Source organism: Phyllobates terribilis, unplaced genomic scaffold (genome assembly GCF_046119375.1).
Source record: "Phyllobates terribilis strain yellow unplaced genomic scaffold, ASM4611937v1 Scaffold_63__1_contigs__length_7903474, whole genome shotgun sequence".
Taxonomy (NCBI): Eukaryota; Metazoa; Chordata; class Amphibia; order Anura; family Dendrobatidae; genus Phyllobates; species Phyllobates terribilis.
In genome coordinates, this window is record NW_027362823.1 from 2936270 (window position 1) to 2951680 (window position 15411).

Here is a 15411-nt window from a genome sequence, read left to right on the forward strand (position 1 = left end):
CCTCATTGGATTTTTCATGTTCAAAGTTGCAGAAGCCAGATTACAAGCTCATTTTGGTTCAACTTCAGCAACTGTGCATTGCATTGCCATGTAATGTGATGCAATGCTATCTTTCTAGCTCTCCCTTTTTACTTCCTTTTGGATAAACAGACATATTAGGCAAGCATTTTGGAGCTTTCACCTAAATAACTACAGGTGGTGAGATAAGCTGCACAATATAATTGACCTTTCAGTATATTGTTGCACACACACCATCTATTTAGCAAATGCCCTTGTTATCAACAGCAGCCTTTTAAACTCACCTGAGCTAACAGGTATGTGCGCTGGTTACTCTGCTGCGCTTAAAATTTCTTTTTTGGTTTGCTACAATGCCTTTTCTGAAACGTTGTCTCCTTCTGCTGGAACACTGACTTCTTTCATTTAATGCCTGCAGACTATAAAAGAGAACCCAACCCAAAAAGTTTGGTTGATTAGTCTGTGGCATTCTGTTAAACTGTTGCTTATGGCGGTCTCTGTGAGCTTCTCAGCGACATTCAGCCAGCCAGGTATCCTGCCTGCAGTAGATGGAATGTGGCAATGGAACGCTGGCTGCGCGTGTCATAATAGGCTCTGAGCCTTTATATACCTGTGCACAGCAGCAGCCACCTTCAGTCTGCTGCTGGACAGCCAGCAGCAGCAGCAGCAGGAGAGGTATGTAATCAGGAGCCCTCCTGCTAAGGGTAGACAGCTGCTCGTTCCACCCCACCCCCCGCCTTAATTGGTTCTCCTCCCTTCCAACGGTGTTGAGGCGGGTGGGAACAGCAGGGGGTGAAGGTGCTGTGTTTAAAGAGGTGGAGTTATGCAGATCTAAAACGCGTGGATTGCAGCAGCAGCAAGCCGAAAAGTGCAGGCATGTAAGGGATCTAGAGGTTGACAACATGTCTTCTTAACGGGAGTCCAGGAGCTCATCTCCACAAATGGACTTTTCAGGATCCTTGGGTGGCTCCGTAGTTTGAAACCAATTCTGGTTATCGCTTCTCGGCCTTTTGGCTAAGATCAAGTGTAGTATCTGTTCTTATCAGTTTAATATCTGATACGTCCCCTATCTGGGGACCATATATTAAATGGATTTTTAGAACAGGGAGATGGAAAAAGAGCTTGCTCTGTCCACTCCACGCATTGACCTGGTATTGCAGTATCTCCAGGACCGGTGCACCCCTTCTTTAATGCAGTTTCTAAAATCAGAAAGAATTGAATTCAATGTTTTTTGTTCATTTTGCTTGTTTGTCGGATTTTGGGATGGACTCTTTGGCTTTGCTTTTCTTCTCCTCATTGGATTTTTCATGTTCAAAGTTGCAGAAGCCAGATTACAAGCTCATTTTGGTTCAACTTCAGCAACTGTGCATTGCATTGCCATGTAATGTGATGCAATGCTATCTTTCTAGCTCTCCCTTTTTACTTCCTTTTGGATAAACAGACATATTAGGCAAGCATTTTGGAGCTTTCACCTAAATAACTACAGGTGGTGAGATAAGCTGCACAATATAATTGACCTTTCAGTATATTGTTGCACACACACCATCTATTTAGCAAATGCCCTTGTTATCAACAGCAGCCTTTTAAACTCACCTGAGCTAACAGGTATGTGCGCTGGTTACTCTGCTGCGCTTAAAATTTCTTTTTTGGTTTGCTACAATGCCTTTTCTGAAACGTTGTCTCCTTCTGCTGGAACACTGACTTCTTTCATTTAATGCCTGCAGACTATAAAAGAGAACCCAACCCAAAAAGTTTGGTTGATTAGTCTGTGGCATTCTGTTAAACTGTTGCTTATGGCGGTCTCTGTGAGCTTCTCAGCGACATTCAGCCAGCCAGGTATCCTGCCTGCAGTAGATGGAATGTGGCAATGGAACGCTGGCTGCGCGTGTCATAATAGGCTCTGAGCCTTTATATACCTGTGCACAGCAGCAGCCACCTTCAGTCTGCTGCTGGACAGCCAGCAGCAGCAGCAGCAGGAGAGGTATGTAATCAGGAGCCCTCCTGCTAAGGGTAGACAGCTGCTCGTTCCACCCCACCCCCCGCCTTAATTGGTTCTCCTCCCTTCCAACGGTGTTGAGGCGGGTGGGAACAGCAGGGGGTGAAGGTGCTGTGTTTAAAGAGGTGGAGTTATGCAGATCTAAAACGCGTGGATTGCAGCAGCAGCAAGCCGAAAAGTGCAGGCATGTAAGGGATCTAGAGGTTGACAACATGTCTTCTTAACGGGAGTCCAGGAGCTCATCTCCACAAATGGACTTTTCAGGATCCTTGGGTGGCTCCGTAGTTTGAAACCAATTCTGGTTATCGCTTCTCGGCCTTTTGGCTAAGATCAAGTGTAGTATCTGTTCTTATCAGTTTAATATCTGATACGTCCCCTATCTAGGGACCATATATTAAATGGATTTTTAGAACAGGGAGATGGAAAAAGAGCTTGCTCTGTCCACTCCACGCATTGACCTGGTATTGCAGTATCTCCAGGACCGGTGCACCCCTTCTTTAATGCAGTTTCTAAAATCAGAAAGAATTGAATTCAATGTTTTTTGTTCATTTTGCTTGTTTGTCGGATTTTGGGATGGACTCTTTGGCTTTGCTTTTCTTCTCCTCATTGGATTTTTCATGTTCAAAGTTGCAGAAGCCAGATTACAAGCTCATTTTGGTTCAACTTCAGCAACTGTGCATTGCATTGCCATGTAATGTGATGCAATGCTATCTTTCTAGCTCTCCCTTTTTACTTCCTTTTGGATAAACAGACATATTAGGCAAGCATTTTGGAGCTTTCACCTAAATAACTACAGGTGGTGAGATAAGCTGCACAATATAATTGACCTTTCAGTATATTGTTGCACACACACCATCTATTTAGCAAATGCCCTTGTTATCAACAGCAGCCTTTTAAACTCACCTGAGCTAACAGGTATGTGCGCTGGTTACTCTGCTGCGCTTAAAATTTCTTTTTTGGTTTGCTACAATGCCTTTTCTGAAACGTTGTCTCCTTCTGCTGGAACACTGACTTCTTTCATTTAATGCCTGCAGACTATAAAAGAGAACCCAACCCAAAAAGTTTGGTTGATTAGTCTGTGGCATTCTGTTAAACTGTTGCTTATGGCGGTCTCTGTGAGCTTCTCAGCGACATTCAGCCAGCCAGGTATCCTGCCTGCAGTAGATGGAATGTGGCAATGGAACGCTGGCTGCGCGTGTCATAATAGGCTCTGAGCCTTTATATACCTGTGCACAGCAGCAGCCACCTTCAGTCTGCTGCTGGACAGCCAGCAGCAGCAGCAGCAGGAGAGGTATGTAATCAGGAGCCCTCCTGCTAAGGGTAGACAGCTGCTCGTTCCACCCCACCCCCCGCCTTAATTGGTTCTCCTCCCTTCCAACGGTGTTGAGGCGGGTGGAAACAGCAGGGGGTGAAGGTGCTGTGTTTAAAGAGGTGGAGTTATGCAGATCTAAAACGCGTGGATTGCAGCAGCAGCAAGCCGAAAAGTGCAGGCATGTAAGGGATCTAGAGGTTGACAACATGTCTTCTTAACGGGAGTCCAGGAGCTCATCTCCACAAATGGACTTTTCAGGATCCTTGGGTGGCTCCGTAGTTTGAAACCAATTCTGGTTATCGCTTCTCGGCCTTTTGGCTAAGATCAAGTGTAGTATCTTTCGAAAAGGCGGTTTTGGATGTTGGCCGCCCTAGTAGATTGATACATTATGCACACTGGGGTTTAGGCGCTTGTTAGTACGCCAGGTGGCTAATATAGTCATCTGGTGGAAAGCATGGCCCTCCAGGATCGACGCCATTGGGCCGGGGAAGATCGAAAGCCCGAAGTGTGAAGTGCCCCAGGAGTGGTGACCCTGGGGTGCCTTAACTCACTGGGATTGGGAACCCCACTTGAGTTTATGGCACATTTGCACTAGCACTTCAATATTTCTTTCTTCACACACACCCTTATTCCGGGCCTTGTGGCCTTAGGATGGGGAATTTTTCAATTCCCGGTCGAAGGTCCGGGCAGTATTATACTGTGAAACCTTCACTATTTATTTAATTTTTTTTTTTTTGTCACTGTGTGTCCACTTTTTCACGTGTGTCCACGTCCTTACTAGGATTTTGTCGGGATGCGGTTCCCTTACGGGTTCCTCTCTTGGCAGGTCTAGGGGGGGAGTGTGTGGCCATCAGGTTCCGCTCCCCCCTGAACCCCCTTGGCTCTATTCTTTCAGGAGGAGAGCGTTGTTGGCTCCCCTCTTCCGGGAGGGGAGCACAGTCTTTGGCTCCCAGTGCCTTGCTCGGGTGAGAACTCGGGCAGGTATTGGGGGTAAGATTGGGTCGCCTCTGGCTCCGGCTGGAGGTGGCTATTTGTCCCTGTTCCTCGCTGTGGCCTTCTGGCTCGGAGGGATGGGGAATGGTTTGGGGGACCCTTCTCCTTTTGGAGAGGGTTTCAAGAAGACCAGCATCCTAGTGCACTTTTTTTGTGGCACTTGTCACTTTTTTAAGCGCACTCGGGTTTTGTACACGAATTCGGGCTTTCGAAAAAAAAAAAAAAAAAAAAAAATCTGTTCTTATCAGTTTAATATCTGATACGTCCCCTATCTGGGGACCATATATTAAATGGATTTTTAGAACAGGGAGATGGAAAAAGAGCTTGCTCTGTCCACTCCACGCATTGACCTGGTATTGCAGTATCTCCAGGACCGGTGCACCCCTTCTTTAATGCAGTGTCTAAAATCAGAAAGAATTGAATTCAATGTTTTTTGTTCATTTTGCTTGTTTGTCGGATTTTGGGATGGACTCTTTGGCTTTGCTTTTCTTCTCCTCATTGGATTTTTCATGTTCAAAGTTGCAGAAGCCAGATTACAAGCTCATTTTGGTTCAACTTCAGCAACTGTGCATTGCATTGCCATGTAATGTGATGCAATGCTATCTTTCTAGCTCTCCCTTTTTACTTCCTTTTGGATAAACAGACATATTAGGCAAGCATTTTGGAGCTTTCACCTAAATAACTACAGGTGGTGAGATAAGCTGCACAATATAATTGACCTTTCAGTATATTGTTGCACACACACCATCTATTTAGCAAATGCCCTTGTTATCAACAGCAGCCTTTTAAACTCACCTGAGCTAACAGGTATGTGCGCTGGTTACTCTGCTGCGCTTAAAATTTCTTTTTTGGTTTGCTACAATGCCTTTTCTGAAACGTTGTCTCCTTCTGCTGGAACACTGACTTCTTTCATTTAATGCCTGCAGACTATAAAAGAGAACCCAACCCAAAAAGTTTGGTTGATTAGTCTGTGGCATTCTGTTAAACTGTTGCTTATGGCGGTCTCTGTGAGCTTCTCAGCGACATTCAGCCAGCCAGGTATCCTGCCTGCAGTAGATGGAATGTGGCAATGGAACGCTGGCTGCGCGTGTCATAATAGGCTCTGAGCCTTTATATACCTGTGCACAGCAGCAGCCACCTTCAGTCTGCTGCTGGACAGCCAGCAGCAGCAGCAGCAGGAGAGGTATGTAATCAGGAGCCCTCCTGCTAAGGGTAGACAGCTGCTCGTCCCACCCCACCCCCCGCCTTAATTGGTTCTCCTCCCTTCCAACGGTGTTGAGGCGGGTGGGAACAGCAGGGGGTGAAGGTGCTGTGTTTAAAGAGGTGGAGTTATGCAGATCTAAAACGCGTGGATTGCAGCAGCAGCAAGCCGAAAAGTGCAGGCATGTAAGGGATCTAGAGGTTGACAACATGTCTTCTTAACGGGAGTCCAGGAGCTCATCTCCACAAATGGACTTTTCAGGATCCTTGGGTGGCTCCGTAGTTTGAAACCAATTCTGGTTATCGCTTCTCGGCCTTTTGGCTAAGATCAAGTGTAGTATCTGTTCTTATCAGTTTAATATCTGATACGTCCCCTATCTGGGGACCATATATTAAATGGATTTTTAGAACAGGGAGATGGAAAAAGAGCTTGCTCTGTCCACTCCACGCATTGACCTGGTATTGCAGTATCTCCAGGACCGGTGCACCCCTTCTTTAATGCAGTTTCTAAAATCAGAAAGAATTGAATTCAATGTTTTTTGTTCATTTTGCTTGTTTGTCGGATTTTGGGATGGACTCTTTGGCTTTGCTTTTCTTCTCCTCATTGGATTTTTCATGTTCAAAGTTGCAGAAGCCAGATTACAAGCTCATTTTGGTTCAACTTCAGCAACTGTGCATTGCATTGCCATGTAATGTGATGCAATGCTATCTTTCTAGCTCTTCCTTTTTACTTCCTTTTGGATAAACAGACATATTAGGCAAGCATTTTGGAGCTTTCACCTAAATAACTACAGGTGGTGAGATAAGCTGCACAATATAATTGACCTTTCAGTATATTGTTGCACACACACCATCTATTTAGCAAATGCCCTTGTTATCAACAGCAGCCTTTTAAACTCACCTGAGCTAACAGGTATGTGCGCTGGTTACTCTGCTGCGCTTAAAATTTCTTTTTTGGTTTGCTACAATGCCTTTTCTGAAACGTTGTCTCCTTCTGCTGGAACACTGACTTCTTTCATTTAATGCCTGCAGACTATAAAAGAGAACCCAACCCAAAAAGTTTGGTTGATTAGTCTGTGGCATTCTGTTAAACTGTTGCTTATGGCGGTCTCTGTGAGCTTCTCAGCGACATTCAGACAGCCAGGTATCCTGCCTGCAGTAGATGGAATGTGGCAATGGAACGCTGGCTGCGCGTGTCATAATAGGCTCTGAGCCTTTATATACCTGTGCACAGCAGCAGCCACCTTCAGTCTGCTGCTGGACAGCCAGCAGCAGCAGCAGCAGGAGAGGTATGTAATCAGGAGCCCTCCTGCTAAGGGTAGACAGCTGCTCGTTCCACCCCACCCCCCGCCTTAATTGGTTCTCCTCCCTTCCAACGGTGTTGAGGCGGGTGGGAACAGCAGGGGGTGAAGGTGCTGTGTTTAAAGAGGTGGAGTTATGCAGATCTAAAACGCGTGGATTGCAGCAGCAGCAAGCCGAAAAGTGCAGGCATGTAAGGGATCTAGAGGTTGACAACATGTCTTCTTAACGGGAGTCCAGGAGCTCATCTCCACAAATGGACTTTTCAGGATCCTTGGGTGGCTCCGTAGTTTGAAACCAATTCTGGTTATCGCTTCTCGGCCTTTTGGCTAAGATCAAGTGTAGTATCTGTTCTTATCAGTTTAATATCTGATACGTCCCCTATCTGGGGACCATATATTAAATGGATTTTTAGAACAGGGAGATGGAAAAAGAGCTTGCTCTGTCCACTCCACGCATTGACCTGGTATTGCAGTATCTCCAGGACCGGTGCACCCCTTCTTTAATGCAGTTTCTAAAATCAGAAAGAATTGAATTCAATGTTTTTTGTTCATTTTGCTTGTTTGTCGGATTTTGGGATGGACTCTTTGGCTTTGCTTTTCTTCTCCTCATTGGATTTTTCATGTTCAAAGTTGCAGAAGCCAGATTACAAGCTCATTTTGGTTCAACTTCAGCAACTGTGCATTGCATTGCCATGTAATGTGATGCAATGCTATCTTTCTAGCTCTTCCTTTTTACTTCCTTTTGGATAAACAGACATATTAGGCAAGCATTTTGGAGCTTTCACCTAAATAACTACAGGTGGTGAGATAAGCTGCACAATATAATTGACCTTTCAGTATATTGTTGCACACACACCATCTATTTAGCAAATGCCCTTGTTATCAACAGCAGCCTTTTAAACTCACCTGAGCTAACAGGTATGTGCGCTGGTTACTCTGCTGCGCTTAAAATTTCTTTTTTGGTTTCCTACAATGCCTTTTCTGAAACGTTGTCTCCTTCTGCTGGAACACTGACTTCTTTCATTTAATGCCTGCAGACTATAAAAGAGAACCCAACCCAAAAAGTTTGGTTGATTAGTCTGTGGCATTCTGTTAAACTGTTGCTTATGGCGGTCTCTGTGAGCTTCTCAGCGACATTCAGCCAGCCAGGTATCCTGCCTGCAGTAGATGGAATGTGGCAATGGAACGCTGGCTGCGCGTGTCATAATAGGCTCTGAGCCTTTATATACCTGTGCACAGCAGCAGCCACCTTCAGTCTGCTGCTGGACAGCCAGCAGCAGCAGCAGCAGGAGAGGTATGTAATCAGGAGCCCTCCTGCTAAGGGTAGACAGCTGCTCGTTCCACCCCACCCCCCGCCTTAATTGGTTCTCCTCCCTTCCAACAGTGTTGAGGCGGGTGGGAACAGCAGGGGGTGAAGGTGCTGTGTTTAAAGAGGTGGAGTTATGCAGATCTAAAACGCGTGGATTGCAGCAGCAGCAAGCCGAAAAGTGCAGGCATGTAAGGGATCTAGAGGTTGACAACATGTCTTCTTAACGGGAGTCCAGGAGCTCATCTCCACAAATGGACTTTTCAGGATCCTTGGGTGGCTCCGTAGTTTGAAACCAATTCTGGTTATCGCTTCTCGGCCTTTTGGCTAAGATCAAGTGTAGTATCTGTTCTTATCAGTTTAATATCTGATACGTCCCCTATCTGGGGACCATATATTAAATGGATTTTTAGAACAGGGAGATGGAAAAAGAGCTTGCTCTGTCCACTCCACGCATTGACCTGGTATTGCAGTATCTCCAGGACCGGTGCACCCCTTCTTTAATGCAGTTTCTAAAATCAGAAAGAATTGAATTCAATGTTTTTTGTTCATTTTGCTTGTTTGTCGGATTTTGGGATGGACTCTTTGGCTTTGCTTTTCTTCTCCTCATTGGATTTTTCATGTTCAAAGTTGCAGAAGCCAGATTACAAGCTCATTTTGGTTCAACTTCAGCAACTGTGCATTGCATTGCCATGTAATGTGATGCAATGCTATCTTTCTAGCTCTCCCTTTTTACTTCCTTTTGGATAAACAGACATATTAGGCAAGCATTTTGGAGCTTTCACCTAAATAACTACAGGTGGTGAGATAAGCTGCACAATATAATTGACCTTTCAGTATATTGTTGCACACACACCATCTATTTAGCAAATGCCCTTGTTATCAACAGCAGCCTTTTAAACTCACCTGAGCTAACAGGTATGTGCGCTGGTTACTCTGCTGCGCTTAAAATTTCTTTTTTGGTTTGCTACAATGCCTTTTCTGAAACGTTGTCTCCTTCTGCTGGAACACTGACTTCTTTCATTTAATGCCTGCAGACTATAAAAGAGAACCCAACCCAAAAAGTTTGGTTGATTAGTCTGTGGCATTCTGTTAAACTGTTGCTTATGGCGGTCTCTGTGAGCTTCTCAGCGACATTCAGCCAGCCAGGTATCCTGCCTGCAGTAGATGGAATGTGGCAATGGAACGCTGGCTGCGCGTGTCATAATAGGCTCTGAGCCTTTATATACCTGTGCACAGCAGCAGCGACCTTCAGTCTGCTGCTGGACAGCCAGCAGCAGCAGCAGCAGGAGAGGTATGTAATCAGGAGCCCTCCTGCTAAGGGTAGACAGCTGCTCGTTCCACCCCACCCCCCGCCTTAATTGGTTCTCCTCCCTTCCAACGGTGTTGAGGCGGGTGGGAACAGCAGGGGGTGAAGGTGCTGTGTTTAAAGAGGTGGAGTTATGCAGATCTAAAACGCGTGGATTGCAGCAGCAGCAAGCCGAAAAGTGCAGGCATGTAAGGGATCTAGAGGTTGACAACATGTCTTCTTAACGGGAGTCCAGGAGCTCATCTCCACAAATGGACTTTTCAGGATCCTTGGGTGGCTCCGTAGTTTGAAACCAATTCTGGTTATCGCTTCTCGGCCTTTTGGCTAAGATCAAGTGCAGTGATCTACCGGTTGCTGCCTTGGTCTTGGCTGAGAGGTGCCTTGGGTACCCGGCTCCTTGGCCTCGGGGGATCGCTGCATGTAGCAGTGCGGCTTCACCCCCTTGCTGCTTTTGGGGAGCCGGATTAGTCCCTGGGCAACGAGGGGCGATCAGCCTGCCTGCTTTTTTTAAGTAGGCGAGGAGGATTTTTGCCACGTTTGGTGTGAAGATATGGACGGGAGAAGCCCAAATATGCTGACCTGTGAAGAGGTCCCAGTTTTTGCAAGACTGAAGAATGCAGTGCGGTTTATTTTTTTGGATCCAGAGAAGAAGAAGTCTGGCTTGTTTTTTTTGGTAGAGAAGATTTTGTTTGGACTATTGGAAGTTCAAATGGAACAAGTTTTGTCTATGTTGGAGTTCCCGAAGAGAGGGATATATGATGTTATTTTTTGTTCAGAAGATATCTTTTCTGACTTTTGGAAGAGAATGGATCTAGTGAAGGAAGATTCGATACTTGAAGGTGTTTTTTTTGTGTCGCATTTTCCTAGGAAGGAAAGGCTAATAGTAATAAGGATGTATAGTCCTTTCATATTGGAAGAAGAGATCATGACCTTTTTATCCCGGTACTGTGAGAAAGTGAGTTCTGCTGGCAAAATGTTTAACCGATATGGTTTTTGGACCACGAGGTGGAGGTTCCTGGTCAAGTTCAAGGAAAGTTCGGATGGTGTTGTGGTACTCCCACCAAGCAGATTCAAAATCGGGACAGTTAATGGAGATATGTTCTTTACAGGTATGCCGAAGTTTTGTAGGCGTTGTAAACAGTATGGCCATGAAAAGGATTCCTGTACATTACAGTGGTGTGCCAAGTGTAAAGAAGTGGGACATAAGGCAGAGAATTGTGAAAAAAGTAAGAAATGTAATCTATGTGGTGGCAGTGGTCATTTATATGATTGCTGTCCTGTCAATAAAAGGGAGGAGAAGTCAGTTGACAAGGAAGATGGAAATGAAGAAGAGTCTGAAGCTGCCCCCCATGATGAAACGGAAGAGAACATATCTCAAAAGAAGGAGGAACAAATAAGAGATATAAGAAAAGAAGGTGATCATATGGAAGAAGATACTGAGAGTGATATCACAGGCGTTGAGATTGAAAATACTAGCTTGGAAGAAGAAGTGGAGGTGGATAGGGAGTCAGAAGATCAGGAGGAAAGTGAGTCCTCCAGTCAGGATGAAAAGGAAGGTGCTGTAAGTAATATGGAAGAGGAGGAGGAGGGTGAAGAAACTAGTGAAGAAGAAAGAGAGGATGTCGCATGTGAAGCCAGAGAAGAAATTGAAGGAGTTTTGTCATCTGGGAAGGACTCTAGTGAAGCAAAGGATGTTTCAGAAAAAAATATGAGGGAGATGGAGGAGAGACAAGAAGTGTTGAAAATGCTAGAGAGTTGTGAAGGGGGGAGTCAGGCTAGTCTAAGGCGCAAAGTGTGGAATAACATTTATAGCGATATGCATCGTTTTTTTTCAACTTACAGAATACCTCAGTCGTTGGCTAAAGAGGTAGAAGAAGCTTGGGATGGTCGGTTTCTGGATGGAAGGCTTTTGAATGCCTTGGCAGCATATGGCCTGAAGAGAGGAATGTTGCCTTAAATCGTAATGGTAAAGATTGTAATGTTGTGATGTAAAGAATATGGAATAACTGTATTGTGATAATATAAACGTATATATATAAAATAAGATTGGAAAAATGGATATATGACCCACAATGATGGATAACAACCTAATACCATTTGGAAATCATTGCAAAGCATGAAATGGTAAATATGGGACTTGCAATCTGAGTGGAAAAAAAAAAAAAAAAAAAAAAAAAAAATCTGTTCTTATCAGTTTAATATCTGATACGTCCCCTATCTGGGGACCATATATTAAATGGATTTTTAGAACAGGGAGATGGAAAAAGAGCTTGCTCTGTCCACTCCACGCATTGACCTGGTATTGCAGTATCTCCAGGACCGGTGCACCCCTTCTTTAATGCAGTTTCTAAAATCAGAAAGAATTGAATTCAATGTTTTTTGTTCATTTTGCTTGTTTGTCGGATTTTGGGATGGACTCTTTGGCTTTGCTTTTCTTCTCCTCATTGGATTTTTCATGTTCAAAGTTGCAGAAGCCAGATTACAAGCTCATTTTGGTTCAACTTCAGCAACTGTGCATTGCATTGCCATGTAATGTGATGCAATGCTAGCTTTCTAGCTCTCCCTTTTTACTTCCTTTTGGATAAACAGACATATTAGGCAAGCATTTTGGAGCTTTCACCTAAATAACTACAGGTGGTGAGATAAGCTGCACAATATAATTGACCTTTCAGTATATTGTTGCACACACACCATCTATTTAGCAAATGCCCTTGTTATCAACAGCAGCCTTTTAAACTCACCTGAGCTAACAGGTATGTGCGCTGGTTACTCTGCTGCGCTTAAAATTTCTTTTTTGGTTTGCTACAATGCCTTTTCTGAAACGTTGTCTCCTTCTGCTGGAACACTGACTTCTTTCATTTAATGCCTGCAGACTATAAAAGAGAACCCAACCCAAAAAGTTTGGTTGATTAGTCTGTGGCATTCTGTTAAACTGTTGCTTATGGCGGTCTCTGTGAGCTTCTCAGCGACATTCAGCCAGCCAGGTATCCTGCCTGCAGTAGATGGAATGTGGCAATGGAACGCTGGCTGCGCGTGTCATAATAGGCTCTGAGCCTTTATATACCTGTGCACAGCAGCAGCCACCTTCAGTCTGCTGCTGGACAGCCAGCAGCAGCAGCAGCAGGAGAGGTATGTAATCAGGAGCCCTCCTGCTAAGGGTAGACAGCTGCTCGTTCCACCCCACCCCCCGCCTTAATTGGTTCTCCTCCCTTCCAACGGTGTTGAGGCGGGTGGGAACAGCAGGGGGTGAAGGTGCTGTGTTTAAAGAGGTGGAGTTATGCAGATCTAAAACGCGTGGATTGCAGCAGCAGCAAGCCGAAAAGTGCAGGCATGTAAGGGATCTAGAGGTTGACAACATGTCTTCTTAACGGGAGTCCAGGAGCTCATCTCCACAAATGGACTTTTCAGGATCCTTGGGTGGCTCCGTAGTTTGAAACCAATTCTGGTTATCGCTTCTCGGCCTTTTGGCTAAGATCAAGTGTAGTATCTGTTCTTATCAGTTTAATATCTGATACGTCCCCTATCTGGGGACCATATATTAAATGGATTTTTAGAACAGGGAGATGGAAAAAGAGCTTGCTCTGTCCACTCCACGCATTGACCTGGTATTGCAGTATCTCCAGGACCGGTGCACCCCTTCTTTAATGCAGTTTCTAAAATCAGAAAGAATTGAATTCAATGTTTTTTGTTCATTTTGCTTGTTTGTCGGATTTTGGGATGGACTCTTTGGCTTTGCTTTTCTTCTCCTCATTGGATTTTTCATGTTCAAAGTTGCAGAAGCCAGATTACAAGCTCATTTTGGTTCAACTTCAGCAACTGTGCATTGCATTGCCATGTAATGTGATGCAATGCTATCTTTCTAGCTCTCCCTTTTTACTTCCTTTTGGATAAACAGACATATTAGGCAAGCATTTTGGAGCTTTCACCTAAATAACTACAGGTGGTGAGATAAGCTGCACAATATAATTGACCTTTCAGTATATTGTTGCACACACACCATCTATTTAGCAAATGCCCTTGTTATCAACAGCAGCCTTTTAAACTCACCTGAGCTAACAGGTATGTGCGCTGGTTACTCTGCTGCGCTTAAAATTTCTTTTTTGGTTTGCTACAATGCCTTTTCTGAAACGTTGTCTCCTTCTGCTGGAACACTGACTTCTTTCATTTAATGCCTGCAGACTATAAAAGAGAACCCAACCCAAAAAGTTTGGTTGATTAGTCTGTGGCATTCTGTTAAACTGTTGCTTATGGCGGTCTCTGTGAGCTTCTCAGCGACATTCAGACAGCCAGGTATCCTGCCTGCAGTAGATGGAATGTGGCAATGGAACGCTGGCTGCGCGTGTCATAATAGGCTCTGAGCCTTTATATACCTGTGCACAGCAGCAGCCACCTTCAGTCTGCTGCTGGACAGCCAGCAGCAGCAGCAGCAGGAGAGGTATGTAATCAGGAGCCCTCCTGCTAAGGGTAGACAGCTGCTCGTTCCACCCCACCCCCCGCCTTAATTGGTTCTCCTCCCTTCCAACGGTGTTGAGGCGGGTGGGAACAGCAGGGGGTGAAGGTGCTGTGTTTAAAGAGGTGGAGTTATGCAGATCTAAAACGCGTGGATTGCAGCAGCAGCAAGCCGAAAAGTGCAGGCATGTAAGGGATCTAGAGGTTGACAACATGTCTTCTTAACGGGAGTCCAGGAGCTCATCTCCACAAATGGACTTTTCAGGATCCTTGGGTGGCTCCGTAGTTTGAAACCAATTCTGGTTATCGCTTCTCGGCCTTTTGGCTAAGATCAAGTGTAGTATCTGTTCTTATCAGTTTAATATCTGATACGTCCCCTATCTGGGGACCATATATTAAATGGATTTTTAGAACAGGGAGATGGAAAAAGAGCTTGCTCTGTCCACTCCACGCATTGACCTGGTATTGCAGTATCTCCAGGACCGGTGCACCCCTTCTTTAATGCAGTTTCTAAAATCAGAAAGAATTGAATTCAATGTTTTTTGTTCATTTTGCTTGTTTGTCGGATTTTGGGATGGACTCTTTGGCTTTGCTTTTCTTCTCCTCATTGGATTTTTCATGTTCAAAGTTGCAGAAGCCAGATTACAAGCTCATTTTGGTTCAACTTCAGCAACTGTGCATTGCATTGCCATGTAATGTGATGCAATGCTATCTTTCTAGCTCTCCCTTTTTACTTCCTTTTGGATAAACAGACATATTAGGCAAGCATTTTGGAGCTTTCACCTAAATAACTACAGGTGGTGAGATAAGCTGCACAATATAATTGACCTTTCAGTATATTGTTGCACACACACCATCTATTTAGCAAATGCCCTTGTTATCAACAGCAGCCTTTTAAACTCACCTGAGCTAACAGGTATGTGCGCTGGTTACTCTGCTGCGCTTAAAATTTCTTTTTTGGTTTGCTACAATGCCTTTTCTGAAACGTTGTCTCCTTCTGCTGGAACACTGACTTCTTTCATTTAATGCCTGCAGACTATAAAAGAGAACCCAACCCAAAAAGTTTGGTTGATTAGTCTGTGGCATTCTGTTAAACTGTTGCTTATGGCGGTCTCTGTGAGCTTCTCAGCGACATTCAGCCAGCCAGGTATCCTGCCTGCAGTAGATGGAATGTGGCAATGGAACGCTGGCTGCGCGTGTCATAATAGGCTCTGAGCCTTTATATACCTGTGCACAGCAGCAGCCACCTTCAGTCTGCTGCTGGACAGCCAGCAGCAGCAGCAGCAGGAGAGGTATGTAATCAGGAGCCCTCCTGCTAAGGGTAGACAGCTGCTCGTTCCACCCCACCCCCCGCCTTAATTGGTTCTCCTCCCTTCCAACAGTGTTGAGGCGGGTGGGAACAGCAGGGGGTGAAGGTGCTGTGTTTAAAGAGGTGGAGTTATGCAGATCTAAAACGCGTGGATTGCAGCAGCAGCAAGCCGAAAAGTGCAGGCATGTAAGGGATCTAGAGGTTGACAACATGTCTTCTTA

General features: G+C 44.9%; 9 non-coding genes and 1 pseudogene across 9 annotated transcripts; all 10 read left to right on the top strand.

Annotated features, from left to right (window-relative positions):
• The first annotated feature begins 1009 nt into the window (after positions 1-1009).
• On the top strand, positions 1010-1200 carry LOC141192681 (U2 spliceosomal RNA). The gene has a single exon (XR_012265991.1). It is a non-coding gene; the product is annotated as a U2 spliceosomal RNA (small nuclear RNA).
• A 1115-nt stretch (positions 1201-2315) lies between these two features.
• Positions 2316-2506, top strand: LOC141193094 (U2 spliceosomal RNA). The gene has a single exon (XR_012266392.1). It is a non-coding gene; the product is annotated as a U2 spliceosomal RNA (small nuclear RNA).
• A 1115-nt stretch (positions 2507-3621) lies between these two features.
• On the top strand, positions 3622-3713 carry LOC141192638 (U2 spliceosomal RNA; annotated as a pseudogene).
• An 802-nt stretch (positions 3714-4515) lies between these two features.
• LOC141192582 (U2 spliceosomal RNA) lies at positions 4516-4703 on the top strand. Its single transcript, XR_012265947.1, has one exon. It is a non-coding gene; the product is annotated as a U2 spliceosomal RNA (small nuclear RNA).
• A 1115-nt stretch (positions 4704-5818) lies between these two features.
• On the top strand, positions 5819-6009 carry LOC141192682 (U2 spliceosomal RNA). Its single transcript, XR_012265992.1, has one exon. It is a non-coding gene; the product is annotated as a U2 spliceosomal RNA (small nuclear RNA).
• Positions 6010-7124: 1115 nt separating this feature from the next.
• LOC141192683 (U2 spliceosomal RNA) lies at positions 7125-7315 on the top strand. Its single transcript, XR_012265993.1, has one exon. It is a non-coding gene; the product is annotated as a U2 spliceosomal RNA (small nuclear RNA).
• A 1115-nt stretch (positions 7316-8430) lies between these two features.
• LOC141192684 (U2 spliceosomal RNA) lies at positions 8431-8621 on the top strand. The gene has a single exon (XR_012265994.1). It is a non-coding gene; the product is annotated as a U2 spliceosomal RNA (small nuclear RNA).
• A 2953-nt stretch (positions 8622-11574) lies between these two features.
• On the top strand, positions 11575-11765 carry LOC141192590 (U2 spliceosomal RNA). Its single transcript, XR_012265951.1, has one exon. It is a non-coding gene; the product is annotated as a U2 spliceosomal RNA (small nuclear RNA).
• Positions 11766-12880: 1115 nt separating this feature from the next.
• On the top strand, positions 12881-13071 carry LOC141192685 (U2 spliceosomal RNA). Its single transcript, XR_012265995.1, has one exon. It is a non-coding gene; the product is annotated as a U2 spliceosomal RNA (small nuclear RNA).
• A 1115-nt stretch (positions 13072-14186) lies between these two features.
• LOC141192686 (U2 spliceosomal RNA) lies at positions 14187-14377 on the top strand. The gene has a single exon (XR_012265996.1). It is a non-coding gene; the product is annotated as a U2 spliceosomal RNA (small nuclear RNA).
• The last annotated feature ends 1034 nt before the right edge of the window (positions 14378-15411 follow it).